At 40.8% G+C, this 13,275-nt stretch overlaps 1 protein-coding gene across 4 annotated transcripts in view; it reads right to left on the bottom strand.

Moving 5' to 3' along the window:
- The window catches only part of CDH13 (cadherin 13), a 1,037,580-nt gene that overhangs the window by 521,829 nt on the left and 502,476 nt on the right, over positions 1-13,275 (bottom strand). The gene's annotated exons all lie outside the window — the stretch shown is intronic.

Below are 13,275 nucleotides of genomic sequence, written 5' to 3'. Positions count from 1 at the left end.
CAGGAATCCAGTAACCGTGGAAGGATAACTATGACATGTTCCACCCTTGGACCTCTTCTTACACAAGTAATTCCCCTTCCAGGAATTTATGAACATGAAGTTGAGGATGCTAAGTGGAATGGTATTTATAGTTATGGAAAACCTGTAAACCCGTCAGATGTCTGGTTTGTGTGTGTGTGTTAGTCAATCAGTCATGTCCAATTCTTTGTGACCCTGTGGACTGTAGCCCTCCAGGCTCCTCTGTTCGTGGAATCCTCCAGGTAAGAATACTGGAGTGGGTAGCCATTCCCCTCTCCAGGGGATCTTCCCAACCCGGGGCGGGGGGTCAAACCTGGGTCTCCTGCATTGCTTCTCTGGTGGCTCAGGTGGTAAAGAATCTGCCTGCAATGCAGGAGACCCAGGTTCGACTCCTGGGTCAGGAGACCCAGGAGAAGGGTCTCCCTTCCTGGAGAAGGGAATGGCAATGCACTTCAGTATTCTTGCCTGGAAAATCCCATGGACAGAGAAGCCAGGCGGGCTCCAGTCCATGGGGCCGCAAAGAGTCAGTCACAATTGAATGACCAACACTTTCACTTTCCAAGTCAAGAGGAAAGGTATTGAAGGATATTCGTTGAAAAATCAAGTTACAAAACAGTGTTAATATATGAGCACAGTTTTGTGAATATAAAACACACATGTGCATAAATGGAAGTTGTAGAACTCTTTAATGCATTTGGTGTGTTGGTGATTCATCTGGATGGCAAAGAAGTATATGTAATATATATATACATTTTTTCTTTTACTTACTTTTATCCTTATGCTTTCTTAGTGAAGAAGTCTACCTGTTCAAAGCTATTCTCAAAGCTAATGATCAGCAAGATAGGGGTTTGTTCAGTCACTTAATGGTTATCCAGCGCAAATTAAGATCTCTTAGGTGGTCAGTGGTGCCCCTCCACCCCACACAGCCCCTCCTGACTCTTCTTTTCAGTCAACCCTTGCCTTGCCCCTGTCTCTGTGCTGGCTCCTGAGAAAAAGGTATGGACCCAAATTCATAGTGTTTGTGAAGTTCTGCCTTCACCAGTGGGTTACAGTGTGGGTTAAGCTAGCTGTGATGTTATTTTATATATAAGGTATAAAACAACCTAAATTTTTTCTGATTCAGAAACATCTATCCTGATTTCTTCTGTACAAACCAAACAGACAGATATTCATGGCCCAAAGTCACATGCATTATTCTTTGGTAACTTCAAAAGTAAAATGAGACTCTGGAATAGGTCTGCCCAATAGAACTTCCTGCAATGATGGAATTAGTCTTTACTGGATCTAATACAGTAGCCATGAGCTACACGTGGATCTTGAATACTTGAAATATGGCTAGTGTGGCTGGGTAAGTAAAGTTTTAATTTTAATTAAGTATAAATTTAAGAAGCCACATGTAGCTAGTGGGTACCCTGATGGACTGAGCAGGGTTGGAAGGTGGATTGAGCTCATATACACCAGCATGAAGAGCCTCCTTCTTGGTCAGGAAGGGCAAAGTTCATCTGGTTTGGAGAGGTTCTAAATGACATGAGCGGTCACTTGTTTCAACTCTGCTGCAACCCATAATGATTTAAGGTATTCTGAAGTATTGGTCAAGATAACTGAAACACACTGGAAAGGCAACTGCATCTTTTTTTGTAAAAAGATAATGCAAGTAAGAAGATGTGACTTATAAGCAATATCATTAGATGCTGCATTAATAAGAAGGGATGGATCCTGAAGTAAGATGGATGATAGGATTCAGGATTCAAGACATGCTCCAGTAATTTGACAGACAGTGAGCTGACCTGATCTTTTTCAGAAACCCATTTCCTCCTAACCTCGACAAGTCTCCAACTCCCCTGGAATGGAAATGCACCAGAGAGATGCTGTAGGAGAGATTTCATACAAACCAACCAACCTCGGTGTATCAGGTTTTGGGCTTATGGGAATCTGTCCCCATAAATTCACTTTTTTTGGGTGACTGGGAGAGTGTTGTGATTTTTCTGGACATACCTCTATGTTCTGGGGTGACGGTCACTGGAATAATCAAGGGTGTGCCTGTTCCCAGGGCCTGTGGTAGCATGTCCTCGTCAGAGAAGGTAAGGAGCAGCTTGTAATCTTAACTCCAACTGATGGAGGGATGCAGCTTAAAGAGGTGGATGTTGGGAAGGGAATAGGGCAGGACCTTAGTTTGGGGCAGATGTTCTTTGCTTACTTGCTAAAGACAGATGCCACTAGAAGACAAGCAGAGTCATGAAGTTGTGGCTGTGGATCATGTATTTTTCAAAGCATCTTTTAAGGAAGTTGCTGGATTTAGCAAATAAAAATATAAGATGTCTGTGTGAAATATTTGGGACATACTCATACTAAAATATTAGTCACTGTTTATCTGAAATTCCAATGTAACTGAGTCTTATATTTTATCTGGCAACTCTCTCATGAAATACCAGTCCCAAGAGAACTCCAATGGCAAGAAGTTCTCTGTAGTTACCCACGCACTGGAAATGCTGCTAACTTTACCACACTCTTGGGGAGGCCCAGGGGAACCAGTAGATGCAATCCAGGACATGTGAAAGGTAAACCCAAGGAAGGCAGGGAGAGTGTTGAGGTGGTCCAGCATGGGATGAATCTCCTTCACTGTTAGACCAGCTGGCCTTGAACTCACTGTGCTTACTCTAGCTGATGAAATGAGAATTTCTGGTACAGCAGAAGGTTCAGTGAATCAAACTGTCTAAAGAAACTGTGCCCTGCCATGGGGAGCTACCTAGCCTTCTCCCTCTTTTATTAGCCGCTGTATTCGTTTCCCAGGACCACCATAGCAAAGCACCAGAAACTAGATGGATTGAACAACAAGAGTATACTGTCTTATAGTTCTGGAGCCAGAAGTGAAAAGTGTTTGTAGGGTTGGTTCCTTCTTCGGGCTGAGAAGATCAATCTGTGCCAAGTGTTTGACCTGGCTTAACGTGGTTTGCAGGCAATCTTTGGCCTTCCTTGGAGTGCAGACATATTACCCTGATCTCCACTTTTATAGTCAGCTGGCATTCTCCCTGAGTGAGTGTGTCTGTCTCTGTCCAAATTGCTTCCCTTTATAAGGGCACCCATCTTACTGGGTTAGGGCCCACTGTAATGACCTCATTTTAACCTGATTACCTCTATAAAGACTCTATCTCTAAATAAGGTTACATTCTGAGGTATGCATGGGGGGCGGGAGTAGGACTTTAACATATGAATTTTGTTTGAAATTATTGCAAAATTTAATAGATGAGAGGAGAACAAACTCTGATATCTTACAATTTAACATCACACAAAAGCATATTATACAAGAAAAGGAGTGGATATTAAAAAAAAAAAACAGTTGTAAGGAAAATGAACTTGAGAGGTAAAAACTCAAAATGGGTCTATACAATAATGCATACATTAAAATACATTCCAGATCAACTGAAGAATCAAATGTGAACACGAAGCCACAAAAATTTAGAAGAACATATGTATCAGCATGACTCAAATCTTGGAATGGTCAAGGATGTTAATTATAAACACAAGAGAAAATGTCATAAAGGAAAATGATATTGTGTCTGACTAAAGATTTAAAGAAATCAGTGTCTCAAAACATCAAGCAAAATTAATTCAAAGAATAAGCTGGCAAAAATAGTTGCAACAAATGTATGGCTGGCAAGAGATTAATATCCACAATAAGTAATGAGCCCTGATAAATCAATAAGTAAGTTATTTATAAAAAAGTGAATGGGGCTCAAGAAGGAGCTACTTCACAACACATGGAGGAAAGAAAGAGAAAGAGAGAAAAACTCACTAGCATTTTTAAATGGCAGAAAATAATAACCATATTTTATCATTTTCACTTATCAGAGTGACAGTTTTAAGCAAACCTTAGTTCTTAACGCTGGAAAGGAATAGGTAAACAGGGACTTTCATGTACTGTAGGTGGGAATGAAGCTCTTTGCTAAATTTTTGCAAAGCATTTTGATAATAATGTGAAGGTGAAAGTAAGTGAAGTCGCTCAGTTGTGTCCGACTCTTTGCGACCCCATGACCTGTAACCTGTACCAGGCTCCTCTGTCCATGGGATTCTCCAGGCAAGAATACTGGAGTGGGTTGCCATTTCCTTCTCCAGGGGATCTTCCCGACCCAGGGATCAAACCCAGGTCTCCCACATTGCAGGCAGACACTTTACCCTCTGAGCCATCAGGGAAGCCCTGATAATTATGTATTAATTGTTAAAGGAATTTATTTTTTTCCAATACAACTGCAACTTCTAAGGATCAATGCTAAGGAATTAGATAACGATGAATACATATGCATGTACCTAAGCCATCATCACAGAATCACTTTAAAAAATAAATTTTTGGTAAAAAAATTAAATAACACACACTAGGTAGAAGCTTAAATAAATTGATAGTCCGTAAAATATTTTCTTACACAGACGTTAAATATCACAGTGTTTAAGAACACAATGAAAAGAACATTCCCACAAAATACAATGACATTTTAATCACACAATACAACCTGGATATATCTAATTTGATCCTACATACACACATATATGAAAAGGTGTGAAAGTAAAAGTGAAGTCGCTCAGTTGTGTCTGACTCTTTGGGACCCCATGGACTGTAGCCTACCAGGCTCCTCCATCCATGGGATTTTCTAGGCAAGAGTATTGGAGTGGGTTGCCATTTCCTTCTCCAGGGGATCTCCCTGACCCAGGGATCATACCCCGGTCTCCTGCATTGCAGGCAGATGCTTTACTGTCTGAGCCACCAGGGAAGTCCATACCCACACTAGTGTATGTGTGTGTATATATATACACACACACATACATATATATATACACACACACATATATATGTATGTGTGTGTGTGTGTGAATGTATGGGTATGTGTACATATTAATTACTCATACAGATAGAAAAATAGATACAAAAACACTAAAATGTTATCAAAGACTTTCTGGTGAAACTACTAGCTACTTTTATTTTTCTCTTTGATCAGTCATTCTTCTACTCACTCATTCAGCAATAAGTATGCATTGCTTTTACAATCAGAATAAATTTACTTAAAAATAAAAGACTGGAGTTAACATCTATGGGATGCTAACGTTTATTCTGTCATTTTATAAATATTTATGAAAAGGCTACTGTTATCTTAGCAATGTGCTGCTACTGCTAAGTCACTTCAGTCGTGTCCGACCCTGTGCGACCCCACAGACGGCAGCCCACGAGGCCCTGCCGTCCCTGGGATTCTCCAGGCAAGAACACTGGAGTGGGTTGCCATTTCCTTCTCCAATGCATGAAAGTGAAAAGCGAAAGTGAAAGCAGTGTGCTAGGGCAGAGTAAAAACATTTGGAGACTTTCTGCTGGAAAGAATAATATAGTCGTTCACAGCATTTTAGTTTATTCTATTCTGTTCTATTTTTTTTTATTTTTTGGGTGGCACCATCCATTAGATGGTGCTGAATACCCAACTGAACTATTTGACAATGGGAAACAGAGGGAGGGAGACAAATTTTGAAAACATTGTAATTAGTAAAAAGCAGTGAAAAATGAAGTTGGCCTGAAAGAGTCTGGAAAGAGACTTCGGGGGCGGAGAAGGAGCACGATAAAGTGGAACTCAGAAGGATGAAGCAAAACGTGCACAGGCATCCAGCTCAGCAATAAAATCCATGTTTGAGCCCAGGTTTCTCCAAATCGTAACGCCTTTCTTTGTTTCCTTTCACTACTACCAATTGTACCTATGGACGAGAATCTACTACCCAATCAAAGCCTAGGTACACAGCTGGAAAGTACCGTTCTAAATCTGTTTGCCAATAACTAAGTTAAAATATTCATAAACTTTAATGGGATTATTAAAACACTAGGAAAAAGCTGCCATGTTTCCTTACATAGTGCATTTATTTTTATGTTGATTCCCACTTCTAGAAATAAAAGTGCAGCAAATAGAGGAGTTTTCAAATGCCAGAATCCAATTGCTTCATTCGTAAAATCTTAGGGAGATAGTTATGGGGTGCAAGAGGCAACTACTCTGATTTTTTTTTCAAATAGTTGAGGGACTTGCAACCTTGTGAATATGTTTCATGAATGGCAGTAGTAAGTGTTTGCTCCTGCTTCACAGTAAGCCTGAAAACACCTCCTCCTGCAAATGCTATTTGGTGCCCAATGGACATTTTTCAAAAATCTGAATTGGAAAATGGTATTTTATCAATGCAAAATTGAATGTGAACTTCAAGACACAAAGTTGGTTATAAACATGGGATGCACTCTCATAACTGCACCTGAATGCATTAAATATGGAAATGAGGCTGGGTGAGCACACAGCCTGCGGCTCTCTGAACTGCTTGCCCAACCACATAAATTAAGCAAATGGCATGTCAGTGGAAGTTGGCACAGAAAGCCTGTGTTCCTCACAATTTCTTGACGTTTAAATGTTTCTGAGATAATAAAAATCTGATCTTGGAAGGAGGGGAGGGAAGAATCAAGAGGTTAATTATCTGCTGACTTGGATGGCTCTGAGATGTGCTTGGTTTTAGCCCGCTCTCATCTTAGCCCAATTACTCTTCCAGTCAAGGCTGACAGGTCCTCAAAACCTATTTCCGCTTCAGACCCTTCTTCCTCTTGCTTAAACACTGCTTTAGACATTTACATAAAATCCTCAGGTTGGCTTTTTCACTCCTCACTGTATCGGGGCAGCACTTGGTTATTCATTTACAATAGGGAGAACTCACACTATTAATGCCAGGGAAAACTGTTGAGAATTAGTCTGTTAAACACATATTTTCTCTCCCCTCAGTATAGGTTAAGGTTTGGTCACCAACTGCAAACTGTCGGCACTGCTGCCCACTGCTATGGTAAGATGCCTCCTAACTGAGGAGGATTTGATCTTTCCACAAACAGTGCACAGTCCTCATTTCCCCCATAACTTCATTTATCCACATTCAAAAAGTGAAACTTTGAGCTTATGCCCTGGGATTCTGTGTGGACCTCTCTCCTGACCCATCACTCTTATTTCAGCCTCCTGTCCTGTCTTCTGCATTCTGCAGAGAGGTCTCACTGGAGGCTCTTTGCAAAGTCCCCTTTGTAGTTAACTTTTCTCTGCAGTCCCTCCCAGGACCTAAAGACCATTTTTCTCCTCAATCCCAAGTCTATAATGTCTAGTTTAAGGTCAGCCTGGCACCTAGTGCTTATATCTAAGCTATCCTGAAGACAAGCTCCGCGTGCTTCTTTCATTTGTGCCTATGCCACCAGCACTCACTGCCTGAGCCTTCTCTGCGGTAACCACCAGCTCTCTGGAGTCTTCAAATAGTCCTTCCTCTAAGGCTTCCTTGATGGCTGTCCAAAGTTCCTTCTAGAAGAGGGTGGTAGATTTTGAATAAGAAAAAGGATGCTGTAACCAAAAGCAAATTAGAAGTGAAGACTTAAGCACACAAACTAGTCTCTTCACTTAACAAGTCTTAGAATATCCATCAACTGCTGTGAATTTTGAATCTTCAAGAAGGAGAGGGTCAAGCAGCATTGTCTCCATTGTCTGCCAGCAGAATCCTGGAGTTCTGGGAAGGGTGTCTGTTGTGGGGGATCAGTTTTAGGGTTGTGCTCTGGATAGCCTAGGTAAACGAAGAGGTCCCCATTTGCTGTTTGTAATCATTTGCTAGACTTGGCCATTTTTCCTTTAGTGTGCAGGACCTCTTCTCTAGGGATCCCTCAGTACCTCCAGCCCAAGTCCTTACCCAGATCTTTACGGTCTCCTCTTTGCTCCCACTGGACACCCCTGTCCAAACCCTGACACTGGGTAAACGATCTGAGGTTTAGCACCTGAGAAAGCCAGATCCAGTTTCCAGCTCTGTCATTTACTTGCTGCGTATTCTTGAGCAAACCACTCATCTATAAAATAGGTACAATAAAATGGTCTGGCATTTTGTTGGAAGGATTCAGGGATATCGTGCAAATATAAAAAGCATCATGATGATTATGACGATGACAGTGACAACAAAAATGGTCATGATGACGACACTGGGGACGAAAACCTTCAGTGGCTGGGCCTCACATATGTAATAGATGGGACACAGGGCGCTTTTTAATTGTCTGTAAAATGGGGTGTGGGATTTGATTATATGATGGGTAAGGAAGTATTAGGAATATATGCAATGTTATATCTGAAATATAGCTGATATTTAATCAGTGCTGGTTCTATTTTCCTTTAGTTTCTTGTAAAACAGACCTAATCCCTGAACAAAAGGGTTAGCTGGCTTTACTTCTGAATTAAAGCCAGGAAAGTGGAGAGAGAAATTGGTATTGATAGAAAAACATGGATTCCTAAGTAGAGGAGAGTCATATTAATAAAGATCAATTTGTTCTCTGGTTCGATTGCTACCTCATTTTGAGTTGCAATGTCCTCTAACAACCGCAACGGGTTATTCGACATAATATCTCAGCTTTTTGAAACTCCTATCTTGGGCAGAATTTTAGAGCTGGTGTTTGTTGTTGTTGATTAATGTAATTAGGTGGGGAGAGCTGTATTGTGAGAGTGACAGAGATGGATGGGTAAGAAAGAAAGAATGTGGATAAGAAATGGAACCATGGTGTGTGGCCCTTTTAACTCTATAAATATGCAAACTCATGTAGAGTCAAGGTGGGGAGAGAAATACTGGGGACTTGCCCAGATAAGAGGTATGAATAAGTAGCAAACAGAATGAAAAACCCATAATGCTCAGTTTGCCTATGTAGTGTCTGTGTTTGAACTAAATCTGCTTCTAGCTCCAAGGAGTTAATAGAAATCTTTTATTATAACCTGCCTCTTAAAATGCCCTCTCCCTATACCCAGTTCAAATAGAATTATAATTATTTAAAAAATAAAAGTTGACTATTAAGAACACCTTATTTACTCATTTGAGGATTTCTTCAGGGTTGAAGTTCACTGTTCAAATACCTAACAGTGCATGATTATTGTTCTTTATCTCCTACTGAAATGCAGCACTTTATGGAGATATTAGCACATGGCTCTAGAAATCTGAGGTCTTTCTTAATTTATTCTAGACTATATAGCAGCCCAATAGAGCCTTTAAAAATCACATGGAACAAATGACATCAAAAATTCAAAAGCTTTCAGGCAGAGTCACCAATCTTTTTCATGTATAATATATAAGAATGCTAGGCATGCTGACACTGAGTACTGGCCCAAAGGCAAGCTTCACTTTCATGGCAATGCAGTGATCAAGATTTGTGACTGCCCTGGACTGTCTAATATTTTCTCCAAAAGGAAAACTTCTAGCATTGCATCAAGACCCAGTAAAGGAAAAACAAGTGTACCGGCAGAATTAGACATGAGGTCCCAGGCAAACATTTGTGTAGAAACTGCTTTCTCACCTTATGTTTAAAAAACATCTTCAACATCCTTTAAAACGCAGGTTGCCATGGTTACAGTTGTTGTTCAGAAAGGGAGGTTTCCAAGCATCTCTGAGCTCATCAGTTAATGCCAACAGATCAGAGATTTATGAAAATTGATATTTATAAACGATCACATCTCCTTTTTTTTCCCCTTTCCATATCGTAAGTCACATCATCAAAGACAGCTAGCTAGGTTTACAGAATTATCAATGGTGGTGATTACTGTGGGTCTGGCCTTTTGAAAGACCAAGTAAGTGTTACATGGACCGAATGCTAAAGGTGACCTTTGATCTAAGTCCACATGTGGTGGGTCAATTTCATTTGCTGATGTGCACAAAAATGAAGAGTTGTCATTCTGATAAATCAAAGCCATCATCCTTCACCTCCATTGTCATAGATCTGTCCCTATGACAACCACAATCTTAGTTGCTACTGCTTGGAAAAAACCACACTGACCAAACTTTTTTAAAAATGTAGCTTTCTAAAAAATTCATAATTTAAATTATGGTATATCTAAAGTCATGTGCTATCATGCTTTATAGAAGACCCTTCAAACCTATCTAGCTCAACTTCATGGGATTTTATGTGCTTGAAATTCCATGCTGTTAATGAATTGGTTAAATCAATACCATAAATGTTCAAGTAAGAAATTAAAGTTCCATCCCTTTTAGTGACTATAGTCACTAAAAGATCCTTTTTTTATGTGTCTATTTTAACATGTGCTCAAAAATTCACAGGAGAGATTCAGACATCAATGTCTACATTTTGACCAGTTTTATTCTGTAATCAGCCTGACTATTGTTCTCATACAGACCTTAGCCCATCATTACAAAATCATAAACCCCACAATACAGACCTCATGGTATCCATTGTTTAGAAATTATTTTTGAAATATCAAAATGTGATTTGACTAAAATAAAGTCATCAATTCAGCAACTTCACCAGAATGCAGCCTTTGTAATAATCTCTTTGGGTTCCATTGGCTGTATTTTAATAAGCTAGGAATAAATTTAACTCAACTAGAGTCACAGGAATTCAGTGTTGCTTGGAGATATAGAATCAGCAAACTGATGAATGGTCTATTTTTTTCTGGGGTATTTTTAAAAGCCAGATTATTTTCAGTGTCTATGTTGGGCAAATGGGAGATTTTACCATGGCAGAGAAAAGAGACAGACTACCAGACGTGGAAGGGAAAACTAAGAGTCAAGATTGGGCCATGTTGAGTTCATGTATCTGACCATCCAGGGATTCGGAGTGAAAACAGATTTGGAGCTCAACTGAGAGGTGAAGGTTGAAATTCAGATTCCTGAATGATTGAGATATATGTAGTAATGTGGGCCCTGAGAGTAAATGGTGTTATCTAGGAGGAGTGAACCAAGTGAAGACAGAAGGTACTTGAGGAGAAACCACAGCAAGCCTCACAGTCATTTATCCCGGGGCAAAAGGCATCCGAGAGGTGGAGAAGAGGCAACATTTAGGAGGTCGCTGGGGTGGCAGGCAAACACCTTGCTGAAGAAGCCGAGAGCAAAGAATAACGAGGAGGAGAAATGTTTCTCTAAAGTAAGAGGAGAAGGGTGGAGGCTGGAACTGCCGCTTCCCTGTTTGTTTCCCTAAGAGACTATGGGCTCCCAGAACAAGGAAAGGAGCTCTGCCTTCTTTATCATATTCCCAGAATTTACCTAACTCCATGCCTGGAACAGAGAACCCACCTTACAGCTGTTTGACTCAATGGAAGAATGAGAAGATCAAGGTGCAGGATGCCCCAGAAGAGTTAACTCCATGTGTTGGTTGGGGGCTGCAGGTGACCTTGCCTTTAAACATCTGAGAGGGCGTTGAGGCAGGCTTTCTCTCTTTCACTGCTCGGGTAATGTGCTATTATCCTGAGGGGTCCTTTAGCATTTCCATAAAAAGATAACTCTAGTTCCCTTAAATGAAGTGACACAGTTTCCACAATCAACTGCATTTAGACTTTAAAATGCAATTAAAATGTAACTATAATGTAAATTGGGTTAGCGTGAAGATGCTTCCAAAATCTCTCTGACTCATCCAAAATGGGAAATGATACCAAATTGTAGCGTCCTTAATATCTCAAGGCCGCCCACACCCTGCCCAATGAATCCGCACATGGTTCATTACCGGGTTGGTGATCATTATAGGAGAACACCCAACTGATAACGTTGGTCTGTTATCTGTAATCATCTCAATGGTTGATATGAATCACAATACTGTTAATGAGATGGACTCCGTGGCAATTAGCTATTAAAAAGCAATAAAAAAAAGGGCTCAAATTATTCTAAAAAGTCAATTCCGTGACAATCCATGGAATCAGGATTAGATAATAAGCAAACTGATTGAGAATAGCATTTTGAAGGAACCACAGTGCCTGACGTCATTCGAGTCCTGGCACCCACTGTCCTTGATTCGGACAAGATGGTAAGAAAAAGAAAAGGATAAAGCCATCTTATGAATTATGACACCTTTAAATTTTAGAAAATCGCTCCTTTGAAAGTCACTGTGGGAAAGAAAGCAGCCCTCATTTTCACCTGCAGTATCCGAGGCAGAAGTTCTGCTGCCTCCCAGATGACAGCGATGTCTATCAGCTTGACGGCAAGCCTCTGAATTAGTACAGATATGTGATGGCCACAGAAACATCTGTGCCAAATGAATAAGGCGTAAAGCAGCACAGGATTTATGGAGGGAGGCAATGAAAAGGAATGCTGTCTTAGCTTGCTTTCTTGTCACCAAGACGCCAAAGTCAAGCCCTCGAAGCAGGTGAGTAAAACTTGATCTAGTCCCATTAGGAGCTTGTTAGCTGCCTGTGGCGCCTTTTATCTGGAGTCTTTGAAAACATCAACCTTTGTGCAACAACCACAACAAAATCAATTTTCTTCAACTTAAAAGAGCACCCTTGATCAGCATGGGCACCTAGGCAACCACTCCCCTAAAGGAAATGCTTTTACCATAGAGGACATGTCACTTTTGTAGAGCGGTGTATATTTTAGAGTGCCCTGGATGGTGCACAGTGCCAGGATTAGACCAGAGAAAGGAAGGTGCTTCCATTACACTGGTTAGGATACATATCGGGACTGTGGAATGAGTCATAATCAGTCAGAACTCATTAGTACCTGTGCTTTTAGAGAACCAATGACCCTAAACAAACAGAGACGCAAAGGTCTTGACTGTTTTGATTCAGCTCCACAGGGGCTTTGTAATTCTTTAAATTACACCAACACTGTCTTCAAGACACAAACAAAACCACTTTTGATTGAAGGGTCTTTCCTAATAGAGTTGTCAGTGTCTGGAATGCTCGTCTTCCTTGGCTAATTCTGACCTACCCTTCACATTCACATCGTTACTGTAAGCCCCTGGTCTCAGCTGTGGCTGCACAGTGACTCATCCGGTCAGCTTCAAGCCATACTGACATCCGAGTCCACTCCACAGATTCACATGCAGTTGGTATTGGGGTGTGTCCCCGATGAGTTTTGGACCTTGAGATCTGGAAAAGCTGAGATGCTCCTAAAGCGCAGGTAAGTTCTGAGAACTACTGTTTATAGGACCTCATGCTTATCTCCGATAAAGATGGCCTTCTTGTTCTCCCTCAGAGGTTTCTTCCTGACGAGGTGCCTCGAACCCTTTTTTCTTAAATTGACTTTGTTGTTGTTCAGTTGCTAAGTCCTGTCCAACTCTTTGTGACTCATTTACTTCAGGAAACAAAATTCTTACTCTTTCTTGGCCTTTTGAAATGCAAATCGTCTCCCAGCTTCTGCTAGTTTTACTGCTCGTTTTGTCTTTCTCACAGACCTGTAAACCATTCCTTCTAAACGTCATCAGTCATCATCGAAGGAGACTGCCCCCCATCTCTCTGTCTCAGCGGGAGGGAAGGA

Source organism: Ovis aries, chromosome 14, assembly GCF_016772045.2.
Source record: "Ovis aries strain OAR_USU_Benz2616 breed Rambouillet chromosome 14, ARS-UI_Ramb_v3.0, whole genome shotgun sequence".
NCBI classification, from domain to species: domain Eukaryota; kingdom Metazoa; phylum Chordata; class Mammalia; order Artiodactyla; family Bovidae; genus Ovis; species Ovis aries.
Note: the sequence above shows the minus strand (reverse complement) of the source record. Positions and strands in the feature narration are given on the sequence as shown.